This window comes from Muscardinus avellanarius (genome assembly GCF_963383645.1).
Source record: "Muscardinus avellanarius genome assembly, chromosome: 4".
NCBI classification, from domain to species: domain Eukaryota; kingdom Metazoa; phylum Chordata; class Mammalia; order Rodentia; family Gliridae; genus Muscardinus; species Muscardinus avellanarius.
This window is the reverse complement of record NC_137789.1, coordinates 125,629,196-125,646,869: the sequence shown is the minus strand read 5'-3', so window position 1 is coordinate 125,646,869 and position 17,674 is coordinate 125,629,196. Positions and strand designations below refer to the sequence as shown.

The window sequence follows — 17,674 nt, the reverse complement described above, 5'->3', positions numbered from 1 at the left end:
ACGCCTGTCATCCCAGCATTCGGGAGGCAGGGACCGGAGAATTGCAGTTTGTGGATAGACTCAGCTACTTAGCGAGGCCCTTCGCAACTCAGTGAGACCCTGTTTCAAAAAAAAAAAAAGACTGAAAAAATAGGGTTGAGAGTGTAGCTCAGAGGTACAATGCCCCTGGGTTTCATTCCCGGTACCCACCCCCCAACACACACACAAAAAGAGTATTTTTGGTTAAAGAGACAGTTTCCTTCTGTGTTGTGTCCTATAGATGTTTCAGTTATACCTTTAATTTCTGAAAAATGACTTTTTAATATGTGTTATGTAGTATAACTTAGCACAAGAAGATGACTTAAAAACACCTGTACTTCCTGTACATTGTACAGAAATCAAATTAGAACTTAACTGGAAGGCAATTCTTTTTTTATTTATTTGGTACTGGGGATTGACCCCAGGGCATTCTACCTTCGAGCTATACCCCCATCCCTGTTTATTTTTTTTTTTAACAAGGTCTTGCTAAGTTGCTCATGCTAGCCTCAAACCTGTGATCCTCCTGTCTTAGCTTCCCAAGTACTGGGAATACAGGTATACACTGTCATATTCAGTTGATTAACTTTTATATCTGGTTTATTAGGTTTCTTTGTCACATGTACTTTTCCCGTCTCTGTATAACTCATTAATATAAGTTACTCACTAAATAGAAGGCTGTTAGTTTGCTTTTAAAATTCTTCTGATAATTCTTTCCAGAAAATTTTTACATAAAAAATAGTTTATATAAATCAGAAAATATAAAAAATCATCATGGTTATTATTTCAGTGAAAGAATACATTCACCACCTTGCAGTGTGTGTACTATATACACTATGCACAGACATATGCAGAAAAGATGTTTCTAATGATGCTAGTTTCTTCCTACATTGGGGTAGGTTTTTTTGTATGTGTGTTTTTTAGTGGATATATTTACCACACTGTGTGTATGTAACATGTAACTAGTCCAAATTGAGATATGATGCAAGTGTAAAATATACACTAGATTTCAAAGACTTCATTTTTTAAAATGTAGAAGATCAATCAGGCATGGTGGCACACACTTGTAGTCCTGGTACTTGGGAGGCTGGAACAGGAGAATCACAGATTTGTGGCCAGCCTCAGCTACTTAGTGAGGCCCTCCACAACTTATTGAGACCCTGTTTCAAAATAAAGAATGAAAAATAGGTCTGGAAGTGTAGCTCAGAGGTAGAATGACCCTAGGTTCAATCCCTAGTACTGCAAAAAAAAAAAAAAAGTAAAAGATCTCATTAGTGCTGGGTGTGGTGGCGCACGCTTGTAATCCCCCCCCCCCCTGCTTGGGAGGTGGCGACAGGAGGATTGTGCAGGTTTGAAGCCAGTTGTGCTGGCTTAAGAGACCCTGTTTCCAAATAAAAATATAGAAATAGGTCCGGGAGTGTCGCCCAGAGGTTTAGCCCAGAGGTAGAAGGGCTTCCAGGAACCCCAGTACCACCAAAAAAAAAAAAAAAATAGAGATAGTAGAAAATATGTATGAAAAAAAATAGAGATAGTAGAAAATATGTATGAATATGATTTAGGTTTCTTTTGGGGGGCTTCAGAGTATTTTTTAACAGTTTTATTAGTGCTTTATAATTGTACCTCCCAGTGAGGTACAGTATGATACATGCACACAACTCTTCGTGTATTTCCTTTCACAGCCCACTCAACTCCCCCATTATCCTTCCTATGCCTGTTAGTGAAAGTGGTAGTAATACATTTATATATTGTCATAGTATTATTTTAACTATTTCTTCCATATTTCTACATAACACCGCTCCTCTAGAACAGTGGCCATGGGATTGAACCCAGTATCTCCAGCCCTTTTTATCTTGTTTTGAAACAGGATCTCTCTGAGTTGCCAGGTTGGCCTTGAACTTGCAATCCTTTTGCCACAGTCTCCCAAGCAGCTGGGTTTACAGATGTGTGCAAAGCACACCTGACTTGGTTTTTACTTTTTTTTTCCCCTGTGGTAATGAAGATTGAACCCAGAGGCATTCTACTTCTGAGATATACCCCCAGCTGTATTTTATTTTTATGTTTTTTGTTGTTTTTTGTTTGTTTGTTTGTTTGTTTGTTTTTGCAGGGCTGGGGATGGAACCCAGAGCCATTCTACCTCCAAGCTACACCCTTACCCTTAGTTTTTATTCTTTATTTTGAAACAAGGTCTCACTGAGTTGCACAGGGCCTCACTAAGTAGTGAGGCTGTTTGCAAACTGTGTTCTTCCCGTCCCAGTCTCTCAAATGCTGGGATTACAAGTGTCCACCACGATGCCTGGCTTTATTTTTATTTTGAAACAGGGTCTCACTAGATTGATGAGCGTTTCATTACTTGCTGAGGCTGTCTTTGAACCTGCTATCCTCCTGTCTCAGCTTCCCAAGTACTAGGATTACAGGTCTGTGTCACCACCATACCCAGCAATTTACATTTTTAAAGGATTATGTCACCCAAAGATCTCTTTTCAGAAAAAGTTCATTGATTGCTGCTTATAAAGTAATTCATAGAATTGCTCATTTAGCTTCAGAGACATCCAGTGACAAGAGAAGCAGTTTATTTCAGAGGAATCTATGTATTTGCAGAATTAATTTTATATTAACTTTTTCTTCTATCATGTCAAATGTTTCCCTGCAATCTTTATCCATTGGTCAGTGCAGTTTTGTAAAGTAGACTAAGTCATCATGTGACATCAGTCTCTCTTTTTTTTTTTTTTTTTTTTTTTTTGCGGGGCTGGGGATGGAACCCAGAGCCATTTGGCCTCCGAGGTACACCTCCTGCCCTATTTTTTATTCTTTATTTTGAAACAGGGTCTCACTAAGTTGCGGAGGGCCTCACTAAGTAGCTGAGGCTATCTGTGAACTGCGATCCTCCAGTCTCAGCCTCCCGAATGTTAGGATTACAAGCATGTGTCACCACATGCTTGTAATCAGCTTGGCATCAGTATCTTGGTACTTAAATCTCTTATTGGGACTTGTAGAGAGATGTTAGCATTGGCCTGACAGTACAGGGCTCAGCAGCTCTACAGCTTCCATGGCTCTTGGTACACTCCTGTATGAGCAGCACAACACCATAGTGCTGTGGCACATTGGTCCTGGGCCCTCATCCGAGAGCTAAGGGGCAACGTTGAGAGGTACTCATGAGAGCCAGGCTGAGGAGAGACTGTGGCTTCCTGTGCTGGTTCTCAGTCTCGTGTCCTCAGAGGCAGATTGCCTTACTGGTGACTGAGGTCAGGGAGGAGGAATAATTATTAGAGTATTGGCTCCTGTTGTGTTTTGCTCTCAGCTAAAGTCTGAAGGTTGACCTATTTGGGGGAACCTAAAAAATTTTGGTGCTATTCCAAGATTGAAGTAACTGAGAATTCTTGCCTTTTTTTTTTTCAGTGCTGGGGTTGGAACCCAGGAGCATTCTACCTTCAAGCTATAACCCCAGCCCTATTTTTTATTCTTTAATTTGAATCAGGATCTCACTGAGTTGCAAAGAGCCTCACTAAGTAGCTGAGGCTGTCCATGAACCAACAATCCTCCTGTCTCAGCTTCCCAAATGCTGGGATTACAAGCGTGTGCCACCCCTGGTTTGCCCATTTTTTTTTTTTTTTACAATATTCTGAACATCTGAGCTGTTTGCCTGAAACTGCTCAGTGGCTACTACCAATGCTGATTTTGCTTTTCCGTGGGTCACTTGGTGAGCCACTAGGTACGGTTTACTTGGTTGAGTGTCTCAGGCTTATGTGTGAGTAGAGAAGAAAACATCAACCATGCACTGTGGAGTGCTTGGCCACCTTCTCAGAAAGTATCTGTCTAAAGCTGGGCGTGGTGGCGCAGGCTTGTAATCCCAGCATTTGGGAGGCTGAGACCAAAGGATCGTGGTTCGCAGACAGTCTCAGGTACTTAGTAAGGGCCTCTGCAACTCAGTGACACCCAGTTTCAAAATAAGGAATAAAAAATAGGGCAGAGGGTGTAGCTTGGAGGTCGAATACCCCTGGGTTCCATCCCCAGACCCGCAAAAAAAAAAAAAGAAAGAAAAAAAGTATATGTCTAAGTGGTTGTGTTGGCACACGCTTGTAATCCCAGCATTTGTGAAGCTGAGACAGGAGAATAGCCTCAGCTACTACTTAGTGAGACCCTATGCAACTCAGTGAGATCCTGTTTCAAAAAAAAGAATAAAAAATAGGGCTGAGGGTGTAGGTCAGAGATAGAATGCCCCTGGGTTCCATCCCCAATACTGAAAAAAAAAAAAAAGGAAAGTATATGAAAAGGGTAGAATCATCCAGTCATCTAGCAGGTTGACCCTTACAGAACTGAAGTAAGGTTGTAAAAATGTGACTATGTTGAGTGGATTATAAAGTGCTTAAAGTCCATGTAGAGAAACAGTGGCTGGACTCATCAACTCTCCCCTTTGATGTTGGGCCAGCAGAGTGGGGAGGGATGCGGCCCGGGGCGCTCTAGCACAGCAAGAGGCATTGGCAGGTGCATGGTTGATTCCGAGCACCGCTGAGAACATGGTTTCTCTTTAGGATGTAGTCCCCAACCTCACAGTTATATTCCCGGAGCAGATACACAATAAAATAGTCACAAAAGTAAACATGGTTGCAGCTCCCCAAAGGAAACGTGGAAGGGGCAATAGAGAGTCAAAAGAGGGGCATCACTTAGATTGGCAGTTCGGAGAGAGCATCTCTGAGAAAATGGCATTTCAGCAGAGCTGAAAATTGAGAAGTTAGCTACAAAGTGTAGGGTGGCAAGTTCCAAGCAGAGGATTATCGGGTGGGAAAGACTGAGTGGGAAAAGGGCTCTGCTGCCTTTAAAGAAATGAAGGGAGCAGAGGGGAATGTTTTGAGGTAGGTAGGAGAAAGTGAAATGGCGAAAGGGCCTGGAAGAAGTAGCATTTGTTTTGCTTTGGGTTTTTCCCTAAATTGATCTAATGCCCCAGAGAGAATGAACCTGATGGTGTTTGTGTGGTGTTTGTCTTTGGCATGAAAAGAATGGAGTCAGGTCAAATAGAAATAACACTTTGAAACACTTTCAAAGAAAGCCGTCCGTTGGTGGTGCACAACTGTAATACCTGAACTTGAGAGGCTGAGACAGGGAGAAGGTTTGAGGTCAGCCTCAGCAAGTAGTGAAACTCTCATCAACCTAGTGAAACCCTGTTTCCAAATAAGAACTAAAATTGGGCTGGGGGTATAGCACAAAAGTAAAATGCCTCTGGTTCAGTCCTCACTACCACACACAAAAAAATACTTTCAAAGAGTTATTGGTAAAATTGAAACCAAGTCTTTTTTTGTACTTTCTGCATTTAATTCTTGGTAATTAAGAAAAAAATCCAACTCTAGTTAAAATATTCAAGAAAAGCCAGGCGTGGTGGCGCACGCTTGTAATCCCCGCGCTTGGGAGGCAGAGACAGGAGGATCGCGCAGGTTCGAAGCCAGCCGCGCGTGCTGGCTTAGGAGACCCTGTTTCCAAATAAAAATGTAAAAATAGGTCTGGGAGTGTAGCCCGGAGGTAGAAGGGCTTCCAGGAACCCCAGTACCATATATATATATATATATATATATATTCAAGAAAAAAGTAGGGGTGTGTGTGTGTGTGTGTGTGTGTGTGTGTGTGTTGAATTGCTAAAGCTGGTCTAAAACCTGCCATCTTCCCATTCTAGCCTCCCAAGTACTAGGATTACAGGCGTGTGCCACTACACCCAGGTGTGTTTTATTTTTAATGATGTTTCCCAAGTACCTGGCACATAGTAGGCACTCAAGCAATACTTATTAAATTAGATATTTTCTGGAAGAATTAATAAAATCTTTCTATGGAGTTTACACAAACACACACACATACACACACCTTTATTGGTGCATTGAAGTCTCACATCGGAATATAGTTCAGAGTGATAAGGACATAGATAAGGACATACATACATAGCACTTGATGAGCTTGGAGTTGAAATTAGGAGTCCTGAAAAGAGATGTTCTCCCAAGGGTAATGGCATGAACCAAATGTCACTCTGTACTGCAATTCATATCGGGTATTAATCAATGGCATTATGTTTATAATAGCTTGGGTACAAGTAGTTTGAAGATGGGATGGTGAAAAAATAGAATAAATGTAAACAGAGGCTCTAGGTCGTGGTACAGTGGCTATGCTACATTGGGGATATCATCATCAAATACTTGTGCATAAGTCATGGAAGAGTCTATTTGGCCTTGTGGGGGATCTAGAGAAGATACCATTCTTTTTTAAATTTTTTATTGGTGCATTATATTCATACATCATATTGGGGTAAAAAACTTGTGTGGATGTACATGTACACATCACTCATTTAGTCCCTACCCAATTCCCACCCCATTCCCTCCCCACCCCTCCTTCCCATGCTTAGCTTAGTGGTTGACTTTGATATGTTTAAGTACACTGAAGACACCATTCTTGATTTGAGAAGGCTACAGTTTTCCACAGGAGACTTAAAAATACAAATATGAAACACAGTGGTAAAGAGCATGGATTCTGGAGCTAGATTTGCTGGCTCCCCCACTTTTTTATGTGGTATTGGGGACTTAACCCAGGAGCACTCTCTCTCTCTGAGCTACACCCCAGCCCTGTTTTTTGTTTTGTTTTGTTGTTTTGTTTTTGAAATAGTCTCACTAAGTTGTCAAGTGTGGCCTCAAACCTGTAATCCTCCTGTCTCAGCCTCCCAAGGCCTGGGATTACAGGCCTGAGCCACTATACTCTGCTGGCTCCCCCACTCATTCGCTGTATGATCTTAGGTTGTTTAACCTTTCTGTACCGTAATTTCATCTCCTGCAAAAAGTAATTATAATAATAATATAATAATAATAGCACCTACTTCCTTACTATTATTGATGATACTAATGAGGATCAAAATGAGTAAATGTGTACAGAGTGCTTAAAACAGCTTCTTCAAACGGTGTTATGAATAATGTTATTACTAAAATACAGATCAATTTACTGTTTGTGGCAAGATAGCAAAAGATATTCCAGGCATCCAGAAGAGGGTCAGATTATTATGGGTTCTGTAGAACCTTGACATTCAGCCAAATGGTGGCACGTGCCCGCAGTTCCAGCACTTGAGAGGCTAGGCACGAGGAGTGCACGTTTGAGTCCAGTCTCAGCAAGTTAGTGAGACCATTGCAAAATAAACAATAAGAAGGGCTGGAAATGTAGCTCAGTGGTAGAGCATCCTGGAGTGCAAACCAAAAACAGAAAAGGAGAGGGAGAAAGGAAGCCCAAAACCTTGATCTTTAAAGATAGGTAGGAAAAAATAGGCAGGAAATGCAGGAGAATGGAATTCTAATAGTTGGCTAATGTTTACTGATGATTTCTTGTGGACCAGGCAGTGGGACACTATTTTTGGTGCTTTATCTCACTTAACCTTCCTAATTCCACTAGGTAGGCATTATTCTTATTTCCATTTTATAGAGAAAGAAATAGCAATAGGAAAGGGGGTAGTTTGTCCAAGGTTGTGGCAAAATTGAGCCAAACTGGCTGACCTCAGATTCCAGGGTTCTTAATTGCATTGTACTAGTCTTATTTAAGAATAAGCATAGCCCAGAGGTAAACATGGTCAAGACAGTCTTTAATTAAGGCTGAGGGTGTCTGCCTTGCTAGTATGTGGGTGTCTGACTTGCTAGGCTTCATACTAGATCTGTGTAACCAACAACTGAGCACACAGGCTTCGGATCGAGTTGCCCGAGTTAAGCTCCTGCTCCACATCTTCCATCTCTGTGTCACAGGCCACTTATTAAGTTTCCTAAATCTAAAACTAGAGATAATAGTATTGTATATGTATGGTTATCAGATTAAATGAGAAATTGCACATAGAATGCTTTGCATAGTACTTAGGTCTTGCTGAGGCTTTTATTTATTTTCTTGAGCAAGAGAGAGGTTGAATGTTTAAATTTGGGTTTTTTGTTTGTTTTGTTTTGATCTTTTTTTAAGTCAGGGTTGGTTAGGAAAACCATTTAGGAGATTTTCGTAATTAAACTCATAAGAAGTTATGAAGCGCATGCTTGTAATCCCAGCATTCGGGAGGCTGAGACCAGAAGATCGTGGTATGTGGACAGCCTCAGCTACTTAGTGAGGCCCTTTGCAACTCAGTGAGACCCTGTTTCAAAATAAAAAATAAAAATAGGGCAGGGGGTGTAGCTCAGAGGTCGAATGCCCCTGGGTTCCATCCCCAGACCTGCAAAAAAAAAAAAAAAAGTAGTAGTAGTAGTTATGAAGAGCTGGACATGTCGGCATGCAGTTGTAATCCCAGAGACAGGAGGATCACAGGTTTGAGACCAGCCTCAGCAACTTAGACCCTCAGCAACTTAGCAAGACCCTGTTTCAAACTAAAAATTAGAGGTGTAGCTCAGAGGTAGTATGCTCCTGGCTTTCCATCCCCAGTACCAAAAAAATAGGTTGGGGGAGAGAGAAGTTTTGAGAACTATGAAGAACTAGGATACTAGCTGTGAGATCTTACTAGAATAGGGGAGAGAGGGACCATTGGCTCTTAGCCATGGAGTAGATTATGACTGCTAGATTTGATGATAGGATTGTGCTAAAATCCCTTCTACTGAATAGGAGGTTCATGATACTACGCAAGATAGTAGATCCAACAGAAAGAAAACCAGTTTGGCATAGTGATGACTTGGCAAAGTTAGTCCTCATATGTGATATGAGAACAGACTCCTAACGGGCAGTTGGAATTTTGGTCAGGAAATTTGGGAGAAGAGAGTAGTGTAAGAGGTGCACATCTTTTGAAAGTCATTTTTACAAAGAGAAGGAAGAAGAAAATGAAAATCAGATAGCAAGTAAATTTTGTTAGTAACGAGGAGAAGAAAGGGGCATGTAGTGGAGATGTGGGTAAGTTAATACCTGGAAGTATGTTCATGGCGTTGGAGGCTAAAGAAAGAAGCTTTAAGAATAGTTAGCTCCAGCAGGGTGTCCTGGCACATGCCTCAAATCTCAGTACTTGAGGAGATGAGAGAGGAGGATTGCAGGTTCAAGACCAGCCTTAGAGACTTTCAGCAACTAAGTGAGACCTTGTTTCCAATAAACAGACAGACAGGCAGACAGACAGACAGACAGACAGACAGACAGGGCTGGGGGGTGTAGCTCAGAGATAGAATGCCTCTGGGATCAATCCCCAGTAAAAATCACACACACACACACACACACACACACACACACACACACACACACACCAGTAGTTAACACCAAAGGATATTACAGGACTGAGATGATCGTGGACTAGAGATCAATACGGCCTCTTGTCAAATACCTGGTCCCAGTCATTTCTATTGTTACTCTAATTTATAAACCTTAAAATTGTAATGAAGCAGTAGAACCAAAACACAGCAATCTGGTTTTCATTAAACATGTGTTATTTTATGACAATAGAAACAGTGCTGCCACCTCAGCAGAACCAGTTTTCTGTTTCATTTCAGTCTTTGTTCGTACTTATCTTTGCTGTGGGCGGATTCATCTTTCCTTCTCCTCTCCCCTCAAGTCTCTACATAATTTTCAGCGGCTTCCTAACCTATTTTGTTCATTTATGCATTGGTCATTTAGGCTATTAGAAAGAATACTTCTGATAATAATATATTCTTGTATATGGACTTTTCATTGAGATTATTTTCTTTAGGCAAAATTAGAAGCTTCTTAGCTAGAGTTAAAGAGATGAGAATGTTAATGACTCCGGATCTCATATCACATGGCTTCCCAAAGCAACCTCTTTATGAAGTTGATGCTAATTTGGACATCTGCCGCAAGTGCTTTTGCTTAGTGCCTAGTCAGATAAATGGCGCGTTGCAGCTGTGAACTTCCCTTTCTGCTCTGTGTTCGGCATACAGGGGACCCTTGCAGAAGCCAGGAGCAGTGTTGATATGAATCTTATCCTTGAAGCATTTAAGTATTTTTCCTTCAGGCCTTATCTACTGAATCCTGGGTGTTTCCTAACGTGACTGCCTGCCATTCTCTCTTACCCACTCTGGCCACACAGGCTTCTTTGCTATTCAGTGGACAGACAATTAGGGTCTCTCCGAGTACCAGTCCTTCCTTTTGCCTGAAGCTCTTCCCCTAGATTTCTGAGCGGAGCACCTTTCTCCCCCCTTAGACCTCTGTTCAGAAGTCACCTAATGGATAAGTCTTTCCTGGTTTCTGTATCTAACAATAGGAGCCACTCTACCCTCTTCCTCTATTCTTCTTTCATCATTTTATTTCCTCTTACCGTCATTTTTCTTTAAAATATTTACTATGACTTGAAAATATTACATATGTTTTTCTTTTTCCTGACTGGAATGTAAGTTTTATTGAGAACAAGATTATTTTTTCAGATTTAGTTCACTGGTTCTATACCAAGTACCTTGCATACTTAGTCCAATGGCCTTCAAAATATATATTTATTTTGGAACTGGCATTAAACTCAGGGGCATTGTACCCCTGAGCTACACCCCCAGCCCTTTTTGTTTTGAAACAGGGTCTTGCTAAGTTACTGCAGGCTGGCCTTAAACTTGAGACACTCCTGCTTCAGCCTCCCAAGTACTGGGATTGTAGACATGCCACCACTCCTGGCTGACCCTCTGATATTTGTTAAATGAATTGATTGCTTATTAGATGATATGTGCTTGTATATCCTCTCAAGTCTTGTATTTCAAAGTGATGTATCATTAAAAAATAATAGTAATAATAAAATAAAAATAAATAAAATAAATGAATTGATTGTAGCTTTGGAAATGGTGAATTCAATACTTGCTCTGAGAGTAGAACCCACCAAATTTTACAGCTGCCGAATTACCTAAAGATCTAATTCTAGCCAATATTTATTTTAAACAGACTCAAGAGAAGTGTCTTTTCATAAGTGTACTCAGATTTTACTAGGCAGACTTGAACCTGACACACCAGTTGTTCATAGTATATAACAATTTATACTATATAAATGATTATATCTGGTAAGTAATACAGGAAGTGATTTTTGTTTTGCTGGTGTGTATCATGTGTGGGAACAGAAGACAGATTTAAACCATAGAATCTGATAACTTATGGTGTTATTTACAAGGTCGGATTTTTTAAAAATAAAAATTAGCAACTTAAGCTGTATGACCCAAGGTACATTTTTGTAGCTAGTGGGAAAACCTAAGTTGCACCTTTTTTCTTTCTTGAGTTTTGTATTTTGCTTGTCAAATCTCATAGACTGAATATTTATTTATTTTTATTTATTTATTTTTTTGTGGTACTGGGGTTCCTGGAAGCCCTTCTACCTCCGGGCTACACTCCCAGACCTATTTTTACATTTTTATTTGGAAACAGGGTCTCCTAAGCCAGCGCGCGGCTGGCTTCGAACCTGCGCGATCCTCCTGTCTCTGCCTCCCAAGCGCGGGGATTACAAGCCTGCGCCACCACGCCCGGTGGGCTGAATATTTTAAATGGGTGGGTTGAGCTGGGGTTGTAGGTCTGAACCGCAGTTTGCCCATGGGGTTCTGCGTCCTTGGTAACACCACATCACTTTTAAACCTGGACGAACTGCTTTGTAGTTGAGTTCTTTGACTGTGGGGATCAGAGGTTCTCTTGTGCTACATCAAATCGGGTATGGTGATGACAAGAAGAGCCCAAGAACAGTAAGTAGTTAAACTCAAACCAGGCATCATGGAGATTGTTTGAGGAGGTGGCAGGCTGCAAGGATTTGAACAATGGAAGCTACTAATTCTCCATTGTTTGGGGGTACTGGAAGAGAGAGTGAGTGAGTGAGTGAGTAAGTGAGTGAGTGTGTGTGTGTGTTTACTGGAGATTGAACCAGGGTGTTCTCCTTCAAAACCACACTACCAGCTCTATTTTATTTTTAATTAATTAATTAGCTAATTAATTTTTTGCAGTACTGAGGATGGAATTCAGGGGCATTCTACCTCCAAGCTACACCCTCAATCCTATTTGTTATTCTTTATTTTGAAACTAGGTCTCTAAGTTGCAGAGGGCTAAGTAGCTGAGGCTATTCTCAAACCACGATCCTCCTGTCTCAGCCTCCAAGGACTGGGATTACAACCATGCGCCATCACGCATGGTTGTTTATTTTTTTACTTGAAACAGGGTCCTGATAAGTTATTGAGGGTCTTGCTAAGTTGCTGAGACTGGCCTCTAAACTGTAATCCTCCTGTCTCAGCCTCCCAAATTATGCCAGACTATGGTACTGGGATTAAACTCAGGGGCACTGTACCAATGAGCTATATCCCCAGCCTTTTAAAATAATTTATTAATTTTTGTGTTGTGACAGAGGGTGGTTTAGTTGCCTGTGCCAGCCTGGAACTTGCAATCCTCCTGCCTCAGCTGGGGTTACTGGCTTGCGTACCTTGGTATTTTCATATTTCTAGTTGAATTCCAGAGAGAGGGAATTGATTGGTTTTGTTCATCTTTTGTTGTTGTTTTGTTTTTGTGTTTCTGGGGATTGAAGCCAGTGGTATTCTACCTCTGAGCTATATCCCCATCCTATGTTTTAATTTTTTATTATTTATTTATTTATTGGTGGTACTGGGGTGGAACCCAGGTGCTTTCTACCTCCAGGCTATACTCCTAGCCCTATTTTATATATATTTTTGGAAACAGGGTCTCACTAAGTTGCTGAGAGCCTCACTAAGTAGCTGAGGCTGGCTTCAAACCTGTGCGATCCTCCTGTCTCAGCCTCCCAAGCGAGGGGATTACAAGCGTGCGCCACCACACCTAGCTGTTTTTATGTGTTTTTTTTTTAAACAGAGTCTTACTAGGCCGGGTGTGGTGGCACACACTTATAATCCCAGCATTTGGGAGGCTGAAACAGGAGGATCATGATTCATGGACAGCCTCAGCTACTTTGTGAGGCCCTTTGCAACTTAATGAGACCCTGTTTCAAAGTAAAAAAAAAAAAAAAAAAAAGAAAATAGGGCTGGGTGGGGGGTGTAGCTCAGAGGTGGAATGCCCCTGGGTTCCATTCCCAGTACTGCCCAAAAGAAAAAACAAACAAACAAACAAAAACAGGGTCTAAGTTGCTGAAGCTGTCCTCAAGCCTGTAACACCCCCCCATCTCAGTCTTCTAATTACTGGGATTATAAATGTGTATCACCACTCCAAGCTTCCTGTTCATCTTTTAATAGCTAGCTATTACACTGATCACCCTAATGATAGATCCCTGTATTCCTTGACTGCTTAATAAAGGAATAGCTTAGTTCTGCTCCTTGAACATGGAGCTAGGACTGTAGCACAGAAGGATACATTGGGCATGATAATCTTGTTGATAGATATGTTTAATATAACCTCCCTCCCTCATTGCCTCCTGGAAGAGTGTCCCATGCCTTAAGTTGCTGTCACCGGAGCTACCAAACTATGTCTTTCCACCCTTATCTTCTGCCCCTGGTTCGGCATTAATCAGCTGCTCCTGGCACTGCAACAATCTCACACCTCATGGAGAGACAGAGAATGTGGGGCTAGGGAGAGGGCAGTGAGCACAGATCTACTCCCTCTGTTGGCAGAGGCCTCTGGGCACAGGCAAACACAACAGCCAGCTGCAGATGTTGGACAGGAGATTGGCCATGTGGCTCCTGGCAGTAGAATGGAGCAAGCTCTCATCCTCCACTTACTTGGGCAGCACGTGTTAGTTTTGGCAGCCCAGGGTTTCAGGGTCCAGGTGCACAGCCAGGTGAACAGGAGTGCTCACAGGCGTGCAGCTTTACGCAAGAGTGACCCAACCTGTGTACTGTGGATTCCCTTGCACTTCAGCAAAGCGTGTGCTCCTGAGTGGCTGTTTCAGCTGGTGATCATGTATTTTCCTCTGCATTGGCCAGGCTGGCTTGCCTGCCGGTCCTTGTGACCAAGTCATGCAGTTGTGGAAGTTTATATAATACCAACATGGCCTGTGAACCTGGCAAAAGGCGTGCCACGTGGGATGCAAATTGACTCTGAGCCAAAAGAGAGACAAGAAAGAGGACTCCACTTTAAATGGGCAATATCAGACCATTTCTTAACTTCCAATCTGGCTTTGGAAAGGAAAGTTTTCAAACTTCATATTTTTCCCCCTTGTAGTATAATTTGAATGGAAATAAGTCAGTGTTGTTTTAGGCCCAGATTCCAAGTTTTTCCACTTTCTGAGTTATGTAAACTGCTCAGTTGGGAAGCCAAGGGATTTGGGTATGTACTTAACCTTTTGTAGGTTGTAATCTTTTGAGTGATATTCCTTTTTTTGTGTGTTTAAACAAACACAGCCCCTGGCTTTTAGTGCTCGCACTCTGGTGAATCATAAATGAAAAATAGTTTAATATTTTACTTGGTTGCAGTTTTTCTCCCAAGGAAGAATATTCTTTTAGAAACATAGAAACTTCACTACAGAGTAGCAAGGGTAGGCTCTTTGTCATCTTCTGTTTTGGCAGATGGAATAGCATCTATGTTTGCTTTTAACATCTTAGCATAATCTCCACTTAAAACTTTTATCAGCACAATATTGAAGATGAACTTTAACGTAGTCTTCACTTTCAATGCATTTATAGTTTGAGGGACTGTACAGAAAGGAGAAAGTATTAGGAACATATAGGCCAGAAGACAAAGCTTGAGCAACCACATCAGTAAGAGAAACCGTTTGTACAAGGTCATTGCAGTTCTGTGATTTGTGCCCAGGCAGAGGTGCCAGGTGGGGGAGATGCTTGTGAAATTCAGAGAAGATATAACTACTCCCGTTGAGGCCTTTCTCTGGAAGAGAGTAGATTTCAGGATCTGAAATGGAAGGTATAAATTTAGCAGGTGGAGGCAGAGAGGATGTTTTAGCTTTGTCGGTTCTTGCACTGGATAGATAAGGCTATGCACAAGTGTGACCAAGAAAGGATATGTTAATTAAGAGTCAGAAATGAGAAACCTGCTGGGAGGGTCCGATGAAAGTTTTTGAAAGCTGAGAGCGGACCTGTGTTTTATAATGGATGACCTTACTTTTAAGAAGAAGAAATTGCGGCACTGAGAAAACTCATTAGTAGCAGCATCAAGAATGCACACCTGTAATCCCAGTACTTGGGAAGCTGAGACTTGCAGGTTTGAGGGCAGCCTCGGCAACTGTGAGACTCTCATCAACCTAGTGATGTCTTGTTTCCAAATAAAAATAAAATAGGGATGGGGGTGTAGCTTGGAAGTAGAATGTAGAATGCCCCTGTGTTCAAACCCCAGTACCACACACAAAAAACGAAAGAAAAAAAGAAAGAAAGAAAGAAAGAAAAAGGAAGGAAGGAAGGAAGGAAGGAAGGAAGGAAGGAAGGAAGGAAGGAAAGGAGAAAAGAAAAGCACGCCTGTATTCTCAGTACCTGGGAGGCTGAGAGAGGAGGATCGCAGGTTCAAGGACAGCCTTAGCAAGTGGTGAGATTCTCATCAACCTCGCAAGACCCAGTTTCAAAATAAAAATAAAATAGGGTTGGGGTGTAGCTCAGAGGTAAAATGCCCCTGGGTTTAATCCCTAGTAAAACACACACACACACACACACACACACACACACACACACACACGGGGAGGGGGACTGATCAGAAGAGTGTTAAAATCCAGGGAAGTGAAGAAAGTAGACTGTCCAAGCTCAGGCTGTGTATGGGGGTGGGGGCTGCCTGTAGAGAAGCATCTACTGGGTTAAAACAATTCCTCAGTCGTCTAAAGCCGATGAGAGAGCAGTGGGATAAGACCTAGGTTTGTGGACACAGATTTTGGCACCAGCAGTTACTATCTGTATGACACTGAGCAAGTAATTTAATCTTGGAGCCTCAGTTTACTCATCTGAGTTAATACTTCCCATTGCATTGTTAAGAGGATTGCATGAGACACCAACACAGTGCTTAGGTTTATTAGGTGTTAAAAAGATATTAGCATCCTTCCCCCTTATGAAAATGTAATACTCAGTAACAATAAAATTGTCTGACCAGTTTGACGAGTTCCCTCCCACACCCCCAGTCTGGTCTCAGTTTTCTTGGTCAGGTGCTTGTTAAAGCTGACTGTGACTAGAACTGAAAGATTGGCAGACTTCACAAGGAACTCTTTATATAGGGTATGTGTGATTATGTAAATAGACCAGATTTCAGACCCACATGCTCCAGGTCACTGCCCTGGACTGTAGGACTTTACTAAGAACACGTGAAATAGATTGCCAAGTTTCATCTCTGAGGTGGTTCTACATAGCCAATTTGTTTTCCTGTTCATTCCCATCTACCCCACCCCTGCTCACTGAGCCACAAGCCCATAAAGAAGTGGTTACTAGTGTAACAGGAAACACAAAACCTGCTACAACCAAAAATGTTTGAGTCTTTGCCCTACATAGTAAATATAGTCAAAGAAATATATTTGGTTTGACTCCAAGGAGAGTGTTTAAGAATCCACAGACTGGACAGTGTTTGTCTGAAGAGCCCTCTACATTGTAATTTAGGCTAATTTCTTCCCTTGGAATTCTCCCTTCGTGTTATTATTCATTTATACCATTAAGGTCTGGCCCTTGTGCCACCGCCTATACAGAGTCTTTCCTGATTTCTCTATTCACGTGTTTTTTGTTTTTTGTTTTTACTGAAAGTAATCTTCTTTCTGTGAAGTGCATCTTTTTATTTTTAATTTTTATTTTATTTTATTATTTATTTAGTTATTTGGTGGTACTGGTGGTAGAACCCAGAGACTTTCTATCTCCAGGCTATACTCCCAGACCTATTATATATATATACATATATATTAATATATATAATTTTAATATATATTTATATATTTATATATTTATAAATATATATTTATATATTTATATATTTATATATTTTTTCTTTTTTTTGGTGGTGGTGGTACTGGGGTTCCTGGAAGCCCTTCTACCTCCGGGCTATACTCCCAGACCTATTTTATATTTTTTTATTTGGAAACAGGGTCTCTTAAGCCAGCGAGGCTGGCTTCGAACCTGCGTGATCCTTCTGTCTCCGCCTCCCAAGAACTGGGATTATAAGCGTGTGCCACCACGCCCAGCCTATATTTTATTTTAAAACAGGGTCTCACTAAGTTGCTGAGAGCCTTAATATGTAGCTGAGGCTGGTTTCGAACCCGTGCACTCCTCCTTTCTTAGCCTCCCAAGTGTGAGGATTACAAGCGTGCGCCACCATGCCCAGCTAAGTGCATCTTTTTAAAAAAAACATGTTTTAAGCTAGATCTGGTGGTACACACTTGTAATCCCAGTACTTGGGAGGCTAAGACAGGTTGGTGGCTAGTCAGCAACACAAGGCTTTCAGCAACTTAGTGAGACCCTGTTTCAAAATGAACAATAAATAGGACTGGGGGTGGGGGGGTATGCTCCGAAGTAGAACACCCTTGGGTTCAATCCCTAGTAACACATTCACACACACACACACACACACACACACACACACACACACACACACGTGTTTTAAAAAATAATTCTTGGATGGGGCATGGTGGCTCATAACTATAAACCTAAGTACTTGGGAGGCCCAGACAGGAGGCTGCCTGTTTGAGGGCAGCCTCAGCAATGTAGTAAGAATCTCAAAAAAGGAGTTGTGGGTGTAGCTCAGAGGTTTAATGTCCTGGGTTCATTTCCTAGTACACACACACACACACACACACACACACACACACACACACACACACACACAGAGAGAGAGAGAGAAAAAATAATTCTTGGGCTGGGCATGT

At 41.6% G+C, this 17,674-nt stretch overlaps 1 protein-coding gene across 6 annotated transcripts in view; it reads left to right on the top strand.

Moving 5' to 3' along the window:
• The window catches only part of CPEB3 (cytoplasmic polyadenylation element binding protein 3), a gene marked incomplete at both ends in the record, with an annotated part of 160,223 nt that overhangs the window by 88,460 nt on the left and 54,089 nt on the right, over positions 1-17,674 (top strand). The gene's annotated exons all lie outside the window — the stretch shown is intronic.